Source organism: Mustela lutreola, chromosome 7 (genome assembly GCF_030435805.1).
Source record: "Mustela lutreola isolate mMusLut2 chromosome 7, mMusLut2.pri, whole genome shotgun sequence".
NCBI lineage: Eukaryota > Metazoa > Chordata > Mammalia > Carnivora > Mustelidae > Mustela > Mustela lutreola.
The window spans coordinates 137,786,912-137,793,654 of NC_081296.1; the positions used below are offsets into that span (position 1 = coordinate 137,786,912).

Sequence of the window (6,743 nt, forward strand, 5' to 3'; positions counted from 1 at the left end):
TAGCAACTCAATTTATCCTCCTCCTATTGCTCGGAGATGGGTACTTATTTATACAGATGAGGAACTGACACCCAGAGAGGGAGTAAGCTTGCCTAAAGCCACACAGCAGGTGGCCCGGGCTGATCAATTCTTGGGCTGCCTCTCTGAGCCCAGGAGCAGAGGCCTCTCCCTCCAAATTCTTTGTCCTTCGGCCTTTCCACATGGCCACCCGCTTCCCTCCGAGTCTCTCCCTGAGTGTCTGCTTCGAACTTCCTCATCCCTCTCTGGGTCTTGGTGGTGTTCTCTTGTGAAACTGGTTTTGTGGAACTACTCATTGTGCAAGGCGATATTTGGTTAGGTCACTATCTAGAGTCCCCCAAAGATCTGACAGTTCTGGAAGGTCTGTCGAAGCAAAGGCTTAGAGTTTGTGTTTGCAGAGATTAATTAATTAATGTATCAATTAATCAGCAAGAGCTTACTGAGAGCAGTTTCTGTCCCCAGCCCTGTGCTGTGCAACATGGAGTCTACGAACACGAAGACACAAAACCTGCTTCCCACCCTCAAGGAAACAACACTGAAGACATATGTAAATGTGCACTCCGCATGCTAGGTCTGTGCACCGCTGTATTTAAAAGACATATAGGCGAGGAGAGTCAGAAAAGTTGTTATGAAGGAGGCAGAACTTGAAACAGGAGTTAGAAAAGGGGTAGGGGTTTGGATAGCACGAAGGAACAGCAGAGTCCAGGCAAGAGAAACAATACAAATCTTTTCTGCATCCAAACTGACCAGATCATCAGAATTAAGCCAGAAAGGGATTATTTTTCCTGTGCCAAATTTTGCTCTATCAGAGGGAACCAAGAGGGCTTCCTTCCTCTCCTGCAGCAGCACCACGGTGGGGCTTCTGAGTTGGAGAAGGGCGCTGTGCCTCCCATGTCCACCAGGGGGCAGAACTGTTGCTTCTACCGCTCTAGCTCCGAGTACAATCAGAAGGGAAGGATCCCAGACTCCTCTAACCAGCCGGTGGGGATCCCTGAGGCCGGGTCTTCTCAGTCTGAGCTGCCTTCGTACTCGGTCTAGATGTTAGGGAAGAAATAGAATGTGAGATGTAAGAGGAAGTGGTTGGGACGAAAAGGGAAGAGAGACAGAGACATTCCCCTACAGAATCTAACCGCTATGTGCCATGAAAAGACCTTCCAGTGCGCAAAAACGGGTTCCCACGGGTTCGGGCTCCGTGCCTTCTGCTCTTGTCTTGGCTGCGAAAAGCTTCATGCAGGGCTTGGGTAACTGTGAAGAACGACCAGCTGCTGGTCCAAGACTGGTTTCAGGACAGCCAACTCGGGTTCTCTGGACGAGAAAAGCCGTTCCAACCCCCTGTTAAGGAGGCATATTTGTGGCTTTGGCAGTTCACACCTCCTGGCCATCGCTGCAGGTCCTGGGGTCAGGCTGTGAGCCGTGCGGAGGAGCAGGTGTCCCACTGGCGTCCTCTAGGAGGCCCAAAGCCAGTGTTTGGCTCTACTGCACACCCCACCACCGGAGCCAAGCAGCAGGGTCCCCAAGCCACAAGAGCACTGGGGTTAGAGGTGAGATGGAAAGCACTCTGGTTTGAAGCCAGAAATCCTCGTCTTCATCTGTCTCCAACCAGCTGTGCACGTTTGGAAGGATGAACCTACTTCTCGGAGCCTTAGTGTCCCCATTTGTGAAACGGAAAGGCTGGAGTAGGGGGAAATGTCCGCTGTGCGTTCCAGCTCTGATGTTCTGGAAAACACGCAGTCCTCTGGCCAGAGAAACTGGGGAATCGGCGGGAGGAGAGGCGCGCGACTGAGCCCCCTGAAGAGTTACCCCGCGCCCGCAGTCAGTCCCCCGCAGGGGCCTCTGCGGCACTGCCCGCCTCCCTCCCCACCCGCCCTCGAGGCCCGGCGGCGTACACCCACGGCTCCCGCCGAGGCTTCTGGAATCTCGTTGGGTTCCTCCCAGGAATGCTTATTGCCCTTTACATCTGCAAATCGCTTTACCTCAGCAACCCTGCTGCGCGGTTATTAATCATCGCAATATTCTTCCTTCCGCCTGCAAGAGGAATTGCGGGGATCCGGATTTATGAAGGTGAAATCCGAAGGTAATTTGCCTGGGATCCCATTCAGTCATCCGTTAACTGAGTGAATTAAGCGCCTCAGCCCAGCGAGGCTGCAAGAGCCACCCAATTCCGGCTACTGTCAGGATCGGAATTGTAGGGGTCCTCAGCGAGCTTCACGGGCATTCCATGACGCCAAGGGGATAGGGGACAGTTCTAAGGTGACGGACGACCCCCCTCACACACCTGAGACTGCTGCAGACAGCGCGATCACGCCCCCCCAACCCCACCAGTTCTTTCTAGCCGGCCGGCCGGGTAAAGGGAAGTGACCTTCCCAAGGTCACTTATCCCCCAAGGGGCAGCACTGATCCCAGAGCCTCCGGCTTCAAAGCTTTCCACCGCCCCATGGGCGAGAATTTGCAGTTCGAGCCTATAAAATACAAACTAGGGTTCGGCTGGGGACGGCTGTTTCCCTGATTTCCGGCACGGAGTGACAAAATCGTGAACCGGGCTCACCCAGCCGGGACGGGTGAGACAGCCGCCAATCTCGCCTGCAAGATTGTTGAGAGACCTCGGAGCTCATCCGATCACCCACGCCCTCTCTAGGGGTCCCTAACGCCCCCGTCCCTCGCCGCACCTCGGATCTGCGGGAAGGGGCGGGGGCGGGAGGCGCGTGACACACAGCTCGCGCCAGCACCCCGCGGGGGCGTGGCCGGGAGCAGGGGGCGGGACGAGGCGGGAGGCCGGCTCGCAGCCTCCTCCCCTCCCCGCGGCTCGCGGGCGAAGCCAAATATGGGCAGAGCGGAAGCGGCGGGCAGACGTCACGGCGCCGGGTGGGGGCCGCGCTGCGGGGCCTGTGACGGGAGGCGCTGACGGCGCCTACGTGTCACCATGGAAACCAAACAGTAAATAGAGGGCTCGCGAGCTCTTGACCCTGCGACCTGGCCTGGCGCGAACGGCCGGAAGCTGGAAAGGGCCAAGGAGAAACCTGGGCCTGGCAGATGATAGCAGAGGAGGGGACGCCGAGGGAGCAGCCCCTGGGGAAGCCAGCTCTCCCTCCGCCCAGGAGCCAGCAGGGCCAGGTCCGGAATGGAAAGCAGCCCTCCTGTCCTTTGTGAAGGGCTCCCATCGGTCTGCAGGGCTGTTGGGGGTGCTGCTTTCGCTTTGTCTTTTCTCCCCAGCGGCTAAGAATTCAGGGATTGGAGCCACAGGACCGGGTCCAAATTCCAGCCCTGCCGCCCTAGTTGGATGATCTGGAGGAGATCACCGTCCTTCTGTGCCCCAGAGTATTTTATCGATATGATTAATAGCTGGTCTTACCTGCTAGGATCGTTTGAACGAGTTCATACAGATCCGGGTGAGCGTGAGTGAGTGTGTTTGGAAGGGTCCAGCACATGGTGAGCCAAGCTGGGACTGGCTATTTTTATTCCTAAGCAGCAAAACAGTAGCTCACCAAGCATTAGGCAACGACCAAAATATAATGTTGTAATGTTTTGTTTTCTTGATTCGTTCTTCAGTTTTACAATAAATAATCGTAAGGGAATTTTCCGCTCTAAAGTTAATATTAAATGCAATTAAGTATTTCCTGTACTAGCTGCGATGTGTATTTACCAAATGAAAACATCGCACGTCTCAGTTTGCATCGCTTCCTTCACAGCATTAAATTTTAAACACAAAAACTCCACACGGTCATACATAATAACAGAACTGAAGTACCTCGAGTTCAGTTTCTCAGCTTTTACAGTCACTGTTGTCCTCGTTTATTTCAAATCTATTTAAACACAGTTCTGTGTACTACCAGAGGGCTGGAGACAGTGCACTGCACCCAAAACAATTTCAAATGACTCTGAACCATTACAGACTTCCTCTTAAATGAAGGCATATAGCTAAGTCCATGTGTTGGGGACCAACCGTTAGTACAACTTGGAGTTTACTTCCATGTAGATTACAATGCATTAAAGGATAAGTAATTTTTAAAATGAAGCTTACGTGTGCACTGTGAAAAACAACAGTAATCCGGGCAACTGTTTAGACCTTAAAACAGAAGACTCTTCCAGGAAGGAGTATTTTGCCACATCTAAAATTGACAGTTCACCACATTAATGAAAAAGCAGACAGGAATGCCTGGGTGGCTCAGTTGGTTAAGTCGCTGCCTTCGGCTCAGGTCATGATCCCAGCATCCCGGGATCGAGTCCCGCATCAGGCTCCTTGCTTGGCAGGGAGCCTGCTTCTCTGCTGCCTCTGCCTGCCTCTGCCTGATTGTGTGTACTCTCTCTCTCTCTGGCAGATAAATACAATCTTAAAAAAAAAAAAAAAGGCAGACCAACTTTAGTTGGATTTATTATTACTTGTGAATTCTGAGCCGGTAATGTGACCCTTTGTGGATGACGGACCCTGGGGGGGACCCCCAGTAATTCCTACCTTCTGGTGTCCACGCCTTTGTGTAAATCCCTCCCCTTGAGTGCAGATGGGACCTAAGATTCACCTCTAAGCAATAGAATATGGCAAAGGTGTTGGGATGTTACTCCCATGATACATAATATGCAATATTTACATATCTACCTATATCTCCTGCTTTATAAGGGAGATCTATATAGACAGATATCCATCTTACCAGCACACGCTAGCAGGTTCTCCTGGCAGGCTTGACGAAGTGAGCAGCCATGTTGAGGAAGCCGCCTCCTCGACCTGACGGTGGCCTCTGGCCAACAGCCAGCAGAAAGTCAGGCCTTAGGTATATAATCCTGAGGAAATAAAGCCTGGGACAAGAATGAGCTCAGACGCAGACTCTTCTCCACTCAAGCATCTGGCTGAAAACTCAGTTTGGCTGACACCTGGAGTGCGGCTTTGTGAGACGACCTTGAACACAGGACAGAGCTAAAGCAGTGAGTCCACAGAAACTGAGAGAAGACACGCGTGTTGTTTCAGGCTGCTAACTGGGTGATAATTGGTTGGCGGTGTCGCACTACATCCACTTCTCAGGCCTTTCAGACTAAATGATAAGATGCCCCTCCAGCGCATCTCCACAGGAGTCCTCTGACATCAGAGTTTTGAAGCTAGAAAGGGAGGTCTGAGATTTTTGAAACCCACTCGGGATGTGGTAGTCTCAAAGGGGTTTGAGTCTTACCGTGGGTCATTAAGTACATGTTTAGGTGCAGATTTTAACATTCCAACAAAGTGGTTGAACACTTTGGACTTCATGGTCACAAAGAGCTGATCTCAAATCTCAGATCTGCTACATACAAGTGTGTGACCTTGGTCAATTTAATCTTTTCTAGATCGTTTTCCTCACCTGTAAAATGAGGATCCTCATACTACCTGCCCCATAGGGTTGTTGTGAGGACAAAACAGGAGCCCCCATTGAACAAAATCATTACGGTGTACCCAGGATATGCCTGTTATGAGACATAAAATGATGAGCGAAGCAGATATAGTCCCTGATTGGGCATTGCCTAGGAAATGCCCAGCACAGCCTGGCACACAGCAAGCATGCGTGAAATGTTAGCCATTATCAATATTATACCCTAGGGCTCCAGGTTCTATCCCCGCACATGCCTCCATAAAGACTCTATAAGCTCACACATAGAACCTCTAGCGTGTGATTCCAACTGCCCACATCCCCCCTGGATGTTCACAGGCACAGCCAACTCCACATGTACAACACAGACCTTACCTTCTCATTCCCCCAGACCGGCTCTTCTTGCTACCTTCATGCTATCTTCAGTCATACAGCTTCCTTGTGTGTCGGCCCAGTGAACCTGAGAGTGGCTTGGATCCTCTCCCTCCCTCACTCCCCACATCCACTCCATCACTAAGCCCCAACACCCCTACTCCTTTATTACCTCTTGTTCCCTCTCCATTCCCACCACCCCTGCCTCCCTTCAGCCTACACACAACTGAAGCAAGTAAATACCAGGCTCTTCATGATCTGGCCACAGTTACCTCTTCTTGACCTATCTCCTGCCCCTTCCTCTTTGATGCTGCAATATTAATGTAAATGAAATCAAGTGTACTTATACGATGCTCTATAGTTTACATCCCCCTTCCTCTCCTCCTCCCCCCTCCACCCACATTTTATAGTCCAGCAAAGGCAAGTGTGTTGTTTTATGAGTCTGTGCCTTTACAGTGCTAGCCCTCTGTCTCCAGGAATCTTTTCTACCTGACACTCACTCACCTAGCAAACTCCATCCATCTTCAAAGCCCCGCTTGGAGGTCACCGGCTCAGAGACTCCCCCCAGAGAGAGGTCATCACTCCCTCTTCTGTGCAACCATTGTACCTGCTGTTTTCACTGTCACAATGTATTATGATGTATGTGTTTACATGTCTTTCTCCCTTCCTAGGCCATGAACTCCGTGAGTACAGGGCTGCGTCTTGATCACATCTGAAACCAGCACCTGATACATAATAGACACCCAGAATCTTTTTTTTTTATTGAATTAAATGAAGTCCATGCTTGCTCCAGAGGGTAAATATTTTCTCCCCGACCCCCATCTCCCTTAATTATAGAGATAATAAATAATAGCTAACCTATCTACACTGTAACAAGCACCCAATACATAATTTTTTTTTAATGTTTGCAACAACCCCAAGAGGTAGATACAATTATTCTCCTTTTACTGCTGGGAAGACTAAGGTGCAGAGAGGTGAAGTAACTTGCCCAAGGTCAGGGAGCTGGGATTCTGCTGAGTCTCTGCT

At 50.9% G+C, this 6,743-nt stretch overlaps 1 long non-coding RNA gene across 1 annotated transcript; it reads right to left on the bottom strand.

The window, feature by feature from the left end:
- Positions 1-566: 566 nt before the first annotated feature.
- LOC131836856 (uncharacterized) lies at positions 567-6,537 on the bottom strand. Its single transcript, XR_009355829.1, has 2 exons — positions 1,170-6,537; positions 567-1,052 (listed from the first exon to the last, which is right to left on the bottom strand). It is a non-coding gene; the product is annotated as an uncharacterized LOC131836856 (long non-coding RNA).
- Positions 6,538-6,743: the final 206 nt, after the last annotated feature.